The 13,916-nt window shown below is 37.7% G+C and overlaps 1 pseudogene; it reads left to right on the top strand.

Moving 5' to 3' along the window:
- Positions 1–11,726: 11,726 nt before the first annotated feature.
- LOC142440880 (26S proteasome non-ATPase regulatory subunit 14 pseudogene) lies at positions 11,727–12,926 on the top strand (annotated as a pseudogene).
- Positions 12,927–13,916: the final 990 nt, after the last annotated feature.

Raw genomic sequence — 13,916 nt, 5'->3', positions numbered from 1 at the left:
ACCACCTAACACCCATAACTACACAAATTTAAAAAACAACAACTGAGAATAACAAATGCTGAAGAGGGTGTTGTGAAATTGGAATGCTTATCTACTGCTGATGGGCTTGTAGATATGTACAGCCACTGTGAAACAGTGACAATTGAAATGTCATCTGATACAGCAATGTTTGGCATATACCCAAAGGAAATAATAAGACGATTATGAACAGACATTTGCTCCCCATGTTCATTGCAACACAGTTCGCAATAGCAAGAAGCTAGAAACTGTCTGAGTTCCCATCAGTAGATGACTGGATAAAGAGACTGTGGTATATACATTCAATGGAATACTATGCATCCTAATAAACAGCTATGGACTCATTAAACAACTTAGGACATGGCGGGAACCAGAAGACTAATATTATGGAGAGTGAAATTAGTCAAGCACAAAAGGACAAATGCTATATGCGTCCACTACTGTAGGACCAAGCAGCAAAAAGGGCACAAGCTCAGGTGTGTAGGGCATCCAGTCTGGGTGGCCAAACAGCCTGGTAGAGAACCTGACTGCTACCAATGACCATACACCATCTGCTCTACGTAAGTATTTTGAAGATCACCAGGCTAGAGGAACCTCAAGTCTACTGGGATCAAATCGTCAAAGGGTCGGTGGAAGGGGGGTTGTCTAAGGAGAGGCTGACATGTAAATCTTTGATGAAGTCCCTGCACAGGTAGACAGCTCTGTCAGAGGGAGGAGGATACGGATGGAACAATGCATGGGAGGCAGGCAAAAGGAAACAAACATGTCTAGTGGAACCCAAATGCATATCTGTTGGCAGGAAGAGAGAGAGGAATGACTTCCAGGTATGGGGAAGAATGACTGGACATTTGGGGACACTAGAGGAGGGGGGTGTCTTTGTCAATATGCACTGGATGGACCACATTGACCCAGCTTCTGAATACATCCTGGGAACCCAGGGGCACCAGGTGTGCTGGAACATGGATTTTTGAAATTTGATCAGGTCCAGCATGCAACATAGGAGGTATCTGCTGACAATATTTTAATTGTTCGAATAAAATTTATGCCTTCAATCTGCTATAGTCAACTCTCTAATGCACTCTGCTTAGTAATTACTTTTCTCCTATGCCTCAACTGTGAAGAGAGGGTGATCACCGGAGGCTTATTTCTGATGTAGTTCCCACAAATGGATCTTGGGATCCCAGTGTCATCCAAAGCATTCTATAAACCAGAGTCTCACAATGTAGGCTGTGATAGTAATCTCTCCTTCGACTTAGGGTTTCGGTGAATCACAATCCTTCGGTGGCTGAGGATGGTGTGCTTCCTCCATGTGGACTTCGTTGATATCTCAGTGGCTGCTTGTTTGGAGACAAGCCTTTGAGGCCCCATCTGTATTGTCTGGTTTGTTTTCATTTGTACATATTAGGGTATATGCCAGAGGTTTTAGGTCACTGGGGGGGGCACACTTTTTTGGTATATGGAGCCCAAGATTGTTGAACCTGAAGAGACAGCAAGTAGAATCAGGGTCTCGGGAGAGGGGTGTACAATGGCGGTGGCAGCGTGATGAGATATGATGTCAAGGAATCCATGTGGAAAAGGAATATTTGGAAACTTCATTAGCAAATGTGCCATTCTGCTGGAAATGATTGACCTGTGGATGGATATGATATTTAATCCCCAATCAATCACAAAGCAATATTGAAAAGAAAAAGGCCATGAAATGTGCACCAAGAAATATTTACCCCATAGTGACAATGGATCTGCTCATTCTCAGAGGATAACTAAAGTTGTCCTAAGATAATTTTATAGGGAAATCTTATCACACCTATCCTACAGACGTAATCTTATTTCTTCAATTTCTTTTGATTCCACAAACTCAAAGAACAATGAAAAGGAACTCGATTTGAGTCCTTCAAAGGTGCTATGACTGTTATTTTGGCATGGTGTAAATTAAAGAGGGAAGAATTATTGTGAGAATATTACAAAGATGGACATACCACTTTCAGAAAGTTGTAGACCGAAATAGAAGATACATTGAGAAAATGCTCATATAATTTTATGTTTGGATAGCTTTTAAATAAAGGTTTTAAATTATTTTGTAGCAATACTTTTTAAATTATCTGGGCGTGTGTCCGCATGTTTAAATCATTCTTGCATAATTAAATGAATATATATTTGTTATATTTTAAGTAAAAATTAAATAAAATTCAAAATATACTATTTGTTGTTCTATTCAGAAAACAATCTTACACTATTCTGGTACTTAAATTTATAACATTTCTCAATAATTATAATGGAATTGATTTGATAGTTTGAGTAGAGTAAATGTTATCTTCCTTTATTAGATTCAGATGAGAGTGGTAAAACTACACCCTAGATTGAACACCTACCATGTCTACTTATTTATTTTTGATATCAGTATTTTACACAGATAGAGATGTAATACTTTTGGAGTTTAAATCTAATTTTTCAATGATATAGCATGATTGCAGCACGAAACTTTTAGAACAAGTAGAAAAATTGTCTTTGGTTACTGTAATACCCACTAACACACTGCATTTAGATTTTTGAGAAGTACAATCATTTTGAAATTATTCAGAGGACATTATTATAAAAAGTCCTTGAAAATTTGAAATTGCTAGGCTACTGTGTCAGGGAAAAAGTGTGAATAGCACTTTTCTTTGTGTGTGTGTGTAGGAGATCATTAAAGTAATCAAATGGATTTTAAAACAGCAGGAGAAATCTACATTTGTACCATAGTACTGGCATGGCTTATGAGAGCTAAAGATTTCTAATTTCTCGAAACATAGGTTGACTTAGTAGTTTTCACACATTAATATTTATTTGAGGCCAGAGTAAACAAGAAAACAATTACTCTGTTATTCAGTCGATCCCAACTCACAGAGACCCTGTAAGGCAGGACAGAACTGCCCTTGTGGGTTTCCCAGACGGTCCTGATGTATGGGAGTAGGAAGCCATACTTACTAAACACGACACAAAATTCATTGTCTTGTTCTAAAACAGTATGGAAAATATTTGTATATTTTAGTAGAACATATTTCAATGTAGTTGAAATAGAGTTTAAGCACAAAGCTTAAGAATAGATTTGAAAGAAACCAAAATGAATTGTGGATGGAAAAAGAAAACAATAAGAGTGAAAATGAGTCACATGATACATTCCTTTGCACATTTGATAATTTCTGTTTCTTTATTGAAATCTTTGCTAATATCTTATTATTATCTTTATAAGACTGAATTGAACACTATTTCCCCAGACCTTTATCTGATAACTGATACATCTGATAATTCCTTTGAACAATCTAATGGCTCAAGTTTTTCCAATTATATTCTTTGGCAGTAACATTGCCTTAAAGCCATTCAATATCCAACAACATTGATGATTTGGAATGTACTTTTGCTTACTTCATTACTTTTTCTAATGGTAACTTTAAAATCCAGTTTTTACGTAATTCTCGTAGATAGTTAAAATTATTCCAAAGGGTCCAGTCTCATTGGGCTTTTTAATTCTGTTGTTTCCCCAAATGTAGATAACCACTGAAAAATTAAGGTCTGTATGCAGGTATATAATCAATTAATAATTTTATATTGTAGCAAAGTATTATTGTTTCCGCCACTTTTCTTTCAATTTGACATACTATGGGGACCTTGCCTGTGTCTGTGATACAGGAAGCCATGCCACCCACAAGCATGTTAATTTCCAGCAAGATCACCCACAATACACGAGTCTTCCCAGAGCTTCCAGTGGAGGAACAGCTGGGGAGAAAGCATAGGTGGTCTGGGTCTGAGGGATTAGCCATGGCAAACCTTACTGTAGTAGCAGGTAATTGTCGGATATCGTTCCGAAGAAGAGTGCCTCTGATTAAAGAAGAGTTGCTTCATCAAAGCAGAGCTGACTGTAATGATAAGGACAGGATAGAGCCAAGCTTTCAGGACCTTGAGTTGCTGATGAAGCATGCCTCCAAATGAGATAAGACATTGAGGAGGTTCCATCATGCTGAGGCCTGATTGACAGATTTAACCCCATTCCTAGGCAGGACCTACTTGACGTAATCCCTGGAACTGCCATAAAGACCATCCAAACCCCTGAGCACCTTCCTATTCTGAGACACATGAAATTGACATGAATCGGAATGAACATTGCTATTAATTTATAAGCAACAGATTATCTATATTGCAGTCAATAACCTTTCACTTTTCATATTCAGTCTAAAATTCATTTGTAGTTTAAAATTTAGTCTAAAGTTCATTTTTATAAATACCATGAAATATTTTCTGAAATAGATCAGGAATTGCTAGAATGGTGCATTGCTCCTGACATATCTTTGTCTTCATTCTTGAAGCTTCCGAATTTCCCCACTGCCTCTACCACACAGAAGTTTATTTACTGAATGTGTTTGAAATTTAATCGAATCGAGAGACTTTGAGAATTAAGTACCTATCCCAGGAAACTTCAGGTGTGAAATCAGGTGTGAAAACATAATTTACCCATTATGTATGCATGTCATTCATAATAGAAAACTTGGAAATTTTATCATTAAAATATTTGATTATATAGACTTGTGATATAATTCTTATAGGATCTTTAATTTATTTTTAAAAAGTCAATACAAAAGCAGAATTCAGTACCCTTGCCCTCATGCCTGCCCTCAGTTTGTGCATGGAAGGCATAATTAGGCAATTTGGAGGAAAGCTATGCCACACAATCAAAGACAAAAATGTGGTCCAATAAATGTATGTAATCTTCAAAGACATATAAATCTTTTATCCCTCTCCCCCAAATCTAGTTTAGAACACCATGCAGAGGAGGTGACCAATTTATTTTTCACTGAATTAATTTATAAAGATCAATATTCCAAAATAAATACATTAAAAAAATTTTAAAAAGATCAATATTCCAAATTACACTGGAGCCAATTTTGCAGTAATAGAAAAGTGGGCTCCCAGTGACATTTCTGCTACAAGAAGTAAATGAAGTACTTGTTTTTGTATTCTAGACAACAACTGCCTACTCTTCATTTGACTATATTTTGCTAAAGAAGCAGAGTATTGTAACTGAAGCACGATGAGATAGGTCAGTGGTGATCTTTCTTGATTATTGAATGTACCTAATTTATATTTAGTAAAGGATCACTAGCATCTTTGTGGATGTTCTGCTGCTTTTGTTAGTGAAAGTTTCTTCTTTTGTGTCGATCCCTTAACAAGATTAAAATAGTCCAGAGACTTGAACATGTGGAAACGTTCTCTAATTACGGTCAGAGGGATTCACAATAGGCTTAGTGCATGTGTGGACAAGAAAATGGATCTGTGTTCCCATTCTTATCCATAGCCTTCTAAAAACCAAATGTTCAGAATTTAAGTTCTGATACCATTCCTTGCTTTGGATTTGGATTTTATTATTTACAGGCCTTGGATCACACAGGCAGATTGCTTTGTCTCTGTGGACTTACTTCATTCCTCACATAGATGACTGCTGTTTGAAGATAATCCTTTCAGATCTCAAGCACTTTTCCTTTTGATAGCCGGGCACCATCTGGTCTCTTCACCACATTTTGCTACAGCATTCATACATTTAGTGATCTCCTCGTAAGCATGAACATCAGCAGGGCCAGGTCACACGAACTAGTTGTTCATAGATCTGGGCTAGAATTACATGCAGATTCTATTCATCTTTCGATGGTTTATACATGTCTCTGATTCATCTCAGAGATATTAGTGTCATTTTATGTTAGAGCACATTACAAATCATCCCCCTAGGATATAAGGTAATTCAATAGATAGTGTCATTTATTTAATCAATGGTATAGGATTTAAAACTCTGTTGAGAAAAGAAAATTATACCAGTATAGGCCAGCTATGAGTCACAGCATATGAATTGTTTACTTGTATAAATGGAACTTTTCAGTGATTGGGCACTCTTTACAAAAAGAATATGGGTTGGTGATAGGGAAAAACTGTCAATACTATTCATTCATAATGGCAGAGCCATACCTACCAGGTTAATATACGTCACAATGAAGCAAGGTGGGCAGTAATATAGTGAGTAGGTTAAAATGTAATATCCTTTTATATTCTTTTTAACCATTTTAAAGTTGTTTCAATGCAAAGAAAAATGTGAAGGGGGAATACGCATGGATTAAGCCCCTGGCAAATGCTCAATGATCATAAATCAGGGATAAATAACCTTGTTATCATGCAGAATGTATTGGAAGTAGATTATTGCAGAAGCAGTTAGGTTAAAACTTAACACCTTATCAATTGATCTTTAAATTTGTTCTAGTGTATATATATATTCAGCTTTCTTTTCAATTGAGTTTTTTATCTGTTTTATTTGTTATGGTTTTTAGTTTGTTTTCCCCATATTTTTATGCATATGAAATGCAGGATAGTCAAATCTATAGCATTAGTAACTGGATTAATGTATTTTGGAGGTCTGGAAGGGGAGATTGCAGGGAAATGGGTATCTAATAACCATGAATACAAAAATAAATTCAGTCTAAAATTGATTCTGATACTTGGAATAGTATCACCAAAAATAGTGAACATTTGTGACAGAAGAATTGGTGAGCTGTGGGACAACAATATCCTATATAAAGAAAGCAGAAGTTAATTGAAAAAAAAGAAAGAATCTATTTGTGTGTGTGTCAGCAGAGACTCTAAAACTTACTTTTCATTATAGAACAGTGAGTTCATCTCTCATGCCTAGAGAAACAAATTCATAGACATTCATATGTATATAAGAAAGAGCTTTATATAAAAGAGCAATTGTATGTAAAAGAGCTATTTCCAGCCCTGTTCAGATCAAGTCCATTAGTCCGATATTAGTCTATATATCTGATACCAGTCTATAAATTCCTCTTCAGTCTCATGAAACACATGCAATGATACTGAATGCAGGAAGATCACAGGCCAGTGGGTGGAAATCTTGAGGATCCAGTGGCAGTGGAAGCATTTCAGAACTGGCAGGGGTCTCCATGTGGCTCCTCCAGCTTCAGGGCTTTAACTGCATCAGTGTAGCTCCATGTGTCTTGTCAGCAAGAAGACAAAGCACAGAATATGTGGGTGTGATCTCCCGTGAACTATTTAGCCACTTTGCACCTCCCAAGTGAAGTCATCAAGCTGCCACCTGATTGACAGGCTAGAGTCAACTCCTTCACAAGTTTACAGGACATTATTTAACTTCCACAAGTAGTTAGTGAAAGTGAGAGAAATGATGAAGTCAAATAGTTAAACAGAAAATTCCAAATGGCAGCCCTACAAGATAAAGTAAAGGATTGACATGAAATGTGCTAAGACCTAATGTTAGAAAATCTAACAGGAAGGACATGCTGAGGATATTGTAACTAAAAAAAAAAAACACTGAAGCATCAAGAATTAAGTTTTAATATTTAAATACTTTAGGACAAAATACTGAGTGATTCAGGAAGCATCAAAAGAATATGGAAAGCATAGAGTAACAAAATGAATTAGTTGACATTTAACCATTTCAAGAAGTAGAATATGAGCAAGAACCAATGGTATTAAAGGAGGAGATATAAGCTACACTGAAATCATTAACCAAAACAAGGCTCCAGGAAATGACAGTGACATATTTCAACAAGCTGATAAAGTAATGGAACTGCCTACTTGTACATGATAAGACACTTGAAAAACACCTGCCTGAATAACCGACTGGAAGACATTCATATTTGCAATGATTGTAAAGAAAAGTGATCTAACACAATGGTCGAACTATAGAAGAATATCATTTATATCACAGGCAAGTGATATCATTTTTGCTGACATTTTGCTGAAAAGCACTCAACAATGGTTGCAGCAGTGTATTGACAGGGTTTAGAATAGATTCAAAATAATAAGAAATATTATTGATGATATCAGACAGAAACTACCAGGCAAATGTTTACTTGTGTTTTATTTGCCATATAAAGGCATTCTTCTTTGTGGATCATAAAAAAATTATGGATAACCTTGAAAATAATGAGAATTGCAGAACTCTTAATTTTGTTTACACAAAATATGCACATAGATCAAAAGATGGTTATGTGAACAGAACAAGAGAATAACACATGCTTTAAAATCAAGAAAAGTGTGTGCCAGGATTGTATTCTTGCACCATACTTATTAAATATGTATGTTGAGCATATGATCCAAGAAGCTGGACTATTGCAGAAGTCTGTGCCATTAGGTTTGGAGGGAGGTTTATTAACAAATTCAATATGCCAATGACACAATCTTGCTAGTTGAAAGTAGGAGAACTTGAAGGATTTGTGATGAAGGCCAAAGATTTTAGCCTTCTATATATATATTGCAGCTTAATATAAAGGAAGGTAAATCCTCATAACTAGGCCAATAGTTTTGATAAACGGAGAAAAGTTTGCAGTTGTCAAGAGTTTCATCTGGCTGTTGACCCACAATCAATGATCATGGTAAAAGGGTTGAGATAAAGCAACACATTTCATTGAGTAAATTTGCTGCACCTGACCTCTATAAAGTTTTGGAAAGCAAGGAAGTTACTTTGAGGACTAAGTTTCACCTGACCCATGCCGTAGTTTTTTCAATTGCCTCATATCTGTGTGAATGTTGGACACTGATCAAGGAAGACTGAAGAAGAATGCATGCATGTAAATTATAATATTGGCAAAGTACATTGAAAATCCCATAGACTGCTGAAAGGACGCATCTGTAGGAAAAGGAGTCCAGCCGACATGCTCCGTACAAAGAAGTATGTGAAGACTCCATCTCGAGCCTGTGTCCATGTTATCAGAAGAGACTGTTGCTTTGAAAAGGCTATCTTGTGGGTAAAGTGGAGGGACAATGAAATAGAGAAGTTCGGTGGACAGCGTGGCTGCAATGACGGGCTGGATCCTAGCAACAATTTGGCGGATGAGCAGGACCATGTGATGTACTGCCCTGTGCATGGGGTCACTGTGAATTTGAAGTGACACTGCAAACCCTAACAACAACGGAGAGCTATTTCTGAGGGGCAACCCCACAGAAAGCTTTCATTGTATGCAGGTTTCCTGCTGGGCACACATTAAGCAGCTTGCTCTGACTGAGGGCATGTCTGGGAAGGTTCTCTTTAGTCAGGGTGCATTTTTTTCATGAAAGCAATTTTGCTTAAACCTCATTTTTTTGCGATGGCCGATTTCAGAGAACAGCGTGCAGCTGTGAAATTTTGTTACCTGATCAGAAAACATTTCGTGGAAACTGTTGTGATGTTGAACACAGCTTACAAGGGCAGAACTGTGGGAAAAACTCAAGTGTAAGAGTGATTTTCTAGTTTCATACGAGGTATAATTTTGATTGATGACCAATCTTGTTTTGGATGTACATCAACTTCCTGGACACACAAAAATGTTGACTTGTAGTGTGTTTGGAGTTTGCTCCACCAGGTCAGACTATTAATCAAGCTTTCTATTTAGAGGCTCTGAAAAGATTGCATAACAGTGTGCAACCAAAAAAGGTCTGATTTGTGGCAGACAGGGCACAGGTTTCACCACCACAGCAATGCACCTGCTCATGCAGCCATCTCAGTGCTCCAGTTTTTGGCCCCAAACCAGCATGCCTCTCTTGCCCCACGTACCTTGCTCCCTTGACTTCACCCCTTTCGACTCCTTTTGATTCTGTGAATGAAGAAGTACGTGGAAGGACTGCTATCTATGTAGAAAGGTGAGGAAGGTGCTGTCAACTATCTAAACAGATGAGTTTGAAAACTGTTTCCAAGAATGGAATCTCAGCTTTAATAAATGTCTTAAGTGTAATTGAAGGTGATTGTTTTGTTAAAATTTTAAATACATAACTTTGAAAGAAAATCCCATATTTGTGCTGTACTCCCTTGTATCTCAAGAGAGTGCTTCACACAAATTCAAAAGTAGATAAGCCCCAAGTTCGTGTGTCTGATAGGAGGGAGGTTTCTTAGACACAGGTAAGTGCAGGCCTGATATATTCATTGTTAGCCGGAAAATCGACAGTGCTCTACCTGCAGAGGCACTTGAAGCAATGGTGGACAGTCCATCTTGTCACTGTGTGTTACATAGTATGAATCTATAGTTAGTTAGTAAGATAGCAGCCTGCCGCTGACTGACAGGATTGTCAGGGAACACTGCGTGTCATTGCCTCATTCCAAAGAAACCCTGCTGACAGCCAGATGCAGCATCCTAACCTGGAAAGAGGCAAGCACTTTTTCGACAGTGTTTACTTAGACTGGAAGCAGGACACACCGTCAAATAGATCTCATCAGGGGGTTATGAGACCTTAACTACCAAACCACTGGAAATAATGGCTCAGACATATTAATATGAAGTTTTGACTATCACACTTCAGGTGCACCTCAATCTTCAAAGTTACATATTGGTGTTTTAACACTTTCAAAACAACTGTTGCAGGAGTTTCCCAATCCAATGCCATTTCATTTCTCATTGCTTCTTCCATGAAGGTTGATTATGAATCCATATAAATTTTAACCTTGCGAAGTTCAATTTTGCTTCCATGTATCATGATGCTGTTTATGAATCCATACTGAAGAATGTAGTCTTTAATCTTTACCAGAAAAACTTCAAATTCCTATGACTTTCAGCAAAGTTGTGTAATCTGCTAATTGCAGATTGTTAATGAGCTGCCTTCTTCCAATTCTTGTGCCACATTCGTCTTCATATAATGCAGATTCTCTAAGAATATTTTCTCATTTTGCACACTGAATACGCATCGTGAAATATTACAACCACGATATTGTTTAATAATGTTTACATTTTATTTGATCTCCATGTACCATGTTAGGCTCCAAGAGATAGCTAGATAAACAAATATGATTTCCTAAATACACTTTACTATAGCACTCATAATTTCCGGATCTCTTCATGAGGACAAGTATCCAGTCAGGCTACATGATAAAAAGTAATTTTTCTGAGATTAAAGCTTACTATTAAGAGGTATGAATGTGTATATAAAGGTTTTATATAATAAGAAAATGTCTCATAGAGTCAAAGAAGCAATTAACTTCAAAGTGGTTCAAGTGTGTGGGTCAGATGTTAAACTGGCATTTTTCCTGACTTACGTACCTGCTGGGGCCAATGAGCCAGGAAGCCAGGATACCAGAGGCTAGTGGACGCACAGGAAGATGGGTTCAAAGTCTGCAAATCAGGCTCATGACTGTAGAGCTGGATAAATCCAAGGTTGGCAGGCAATGTGACAGGCAGCAGATAGTGTCCTGGGTTCGAAGATACATTAACCAAATGAAGGATGTGGAGCAATGAGAAGAAAGTGAGCTATTTTCCTTATATTAATTTATATTAAGGGTAGGCCACACCCCTGATGTAACTTCCTGTGAATTTTATCAAGGTCATGACCAGGTTAATGCTGTAGCACTCCACCAGCCCGTCTCTGGGAGGAAGACATGGCTTGTCCTCCTGTAGGGATTTACAGTCTCAGACACCCACAGGGGCAGTTCCAGTCTGTGCTCAGGGGGTTCCTATGAGTCAGAATTGACCTGATGGCAGGGAAGTTTTTTAGAGAGTATTTGTTCTTCAAATAATAAATCACAGGTTTTCTCATGTCATAAAATGTAGGCTGATTTTGATCCTGTATACATGTGATTTCCTTACTTTTAGGAAAAACAATTTCTCAGGTAAAATTCTGAGCTAGTATTATTTTATTTTGTTTCTATTAAAAGTTTATATAGATTTTGGTATAAAAAATTTCTGGTACTGGAATGGAATCGGGCTGATTCATCGCCGGTTCACAGAACCAGAACCGGGCCAAGTGTGAGCCACCGTCGCCGCGCTTCGTCACGGCAGCTGCAAGCCAAGGGTTTAGACCGCGTCCTCCCGTCTTTCGCTCGCTTTCAGGTGAGAGGGAATAAAACCTTGGAAAAAATACGTCTGCCAGAATTAGCAAGAACTTAAGCTAAACAGAAATTTATAAAATTCAACAAATTAACACCTCAAGAGTTGTATTTACTGACCAGAAATATGGACAGACTTCTTAGACTTGGAGGAGGTATGCCTGGACTGGGCCAGGGGCCACCTACTGATGCTCCTGCCGTGGACACAGCGGAACAAGTCTATATTTCTTCCCTGGAACTGTTAAAAATGCTAAAACATGGTCGTGCTGGAGTGCCGATGGAAGTTATGGGTCTGATGCTTGGAGAGTTTGTAGACGATTACACCGTCAGAGTGATTGATGTGTTTGCAATGCCACAGTCAGGAACAGGGATAAGTGTGGAGGCCGCTGATCCAGTGTTCCAAGCCAAAATGTTGGATATGTTGAAGCAGACAGGAAGGCCTGAAATGGTTGTTGGTTGGTATCACAGTCACCCTGGCTTTGGTTGTTGGCTTTCTGGTGTGGATATCAACACTCAGCAGAGCTTTGAAGCCTTGTCGAGAGAGCTGTGGCAGTGGTTGTAGATCCTATTCAGAGTGTAAAAGGAAAGGTTGTTATTGATGCCTTCAGATTGATCAATGCTAATATGATGGTCTTAGGACATGAACCAAGACAAACAACTTCAAATCTGGGTCACTTAAACAAGCCATCTATTCAGGCATTAATTCATGGACTAAACAGACATTACTACTCCATAACTATTAACTATCGGAAAAATGAACTGGAACAAAAGATGTTGCTAAATTTGCATAAGAAGAGTTGGATGGAAGGCTTGACACTTCAGGACTACAGTGAACATTGTAAACACAATGAATCAGTGGTAAAAGAGATGTTGGAGTTAGCCAAGAATTACAATAAGGCTGTAGAGGAAGAGGATAAGATGACACCTGAACAGCTGGCAATAAAGAATGTTGGCAAGCAGGATCCCAAACGCCACTTGGAAGAACATGTGGATGTGCTCATGACTTCAAATATTGTCCAGTGTTTAGCCGCTATGTTGGATACTGTGGTATTTAAATAAAGCCGTGTACAAAGCGAAAAAAAAAATTTCTGGTACTAATTTCACACGAACATTAATTATTCTTTATGCTAGCCATTTTTCATCCTTGCCTCAACATCTATTTTCTCCATATTTAAGCTTGGTTCCTATTATCCTGTAGTATTTTGCCAAGTAAATTGAGTTTTCATTTTATTTTGTTTGAGAAACCTAGGTAAATGGTTATGTTAATGAAATAATACATAGTACTATTAGAAATCTCTGTATTTTTTGTCTGGCCAAGAAATAACTAAATTGTACTAAATTTTAAAAGCAAGGTCCCAGTAAGACTCACTGCATTTGAGTAATTCCAAGTCATATGGAAATGCAGGGCAAAGTAGAATGCCTTCTTCGTGTTTTTTGATACTGTATTGTTTTAAGGGAACAGGTACCCTCATCTTTTCTCATGGAACAGCTGTTAGGTTTGATTCTGATCTTGTGGCTCTAAACCCATCACTTTACCTATGACCCCACCAGAACTTGGTGAAAATCAATGGTATATTGCGACCACCTGGCTTGCAGAAGGCTAGCGATGGCAGTGGAAGCCAAAAATCCACTTGCAGGGTCCGCACCTGGATTACATCTCCAGTGGATCTCCTCTGACCACCATAGGCAAAAGATGTGAATAGCCTTATGATCAGACAAAGAATATTAAAAGATTATGGTAGATAGAGTTACGTTAAAATGTACTCTTTTCATGTCATCTCCCTTTTGACCCATTTTAAAGTTTTTCTTGTTTTTAATATTTTCTACTTTCTTTTTGATGGCGAGTTGAGATGTTTCTGTTTTACTTTGTTGTTCTTGTTAGTTTTATTGTTTGTACATTTTCCTCTATATGAAAATCTGGGCAGGTAAATCTATAGAGATAGTAATTAAATTAATGGTTTTTGGGGGGTAGGGCAAAGGAGGCTAGGGATAAATTGAGAGCTAATAACAATGAGGATAAGAAATAAGAAAGTGTCCTAAAATTGATCATGAATATGCAGCT

The sequence above is a fragment of the Tenrec ecaudatus genome, chromosome 2 (genome assembly GCF_050624435.1).
Source record: "Tenrec ecaudatus isolate mTenEca1 chromosome 2, mTenEca1.hap1, whole genome shotgun sequence".
Lineage (NCBI taxonomy): Eukaryota > Metazoa > Chordata > Mammalia > Afrosoricida > Tenrecidae > Tenrec > Tenrec ecaudatus.
Note: the sequence above shows the minus strand (reverse complement) of the source record. Positions and strands in the feature narration are given on the sequence as shown.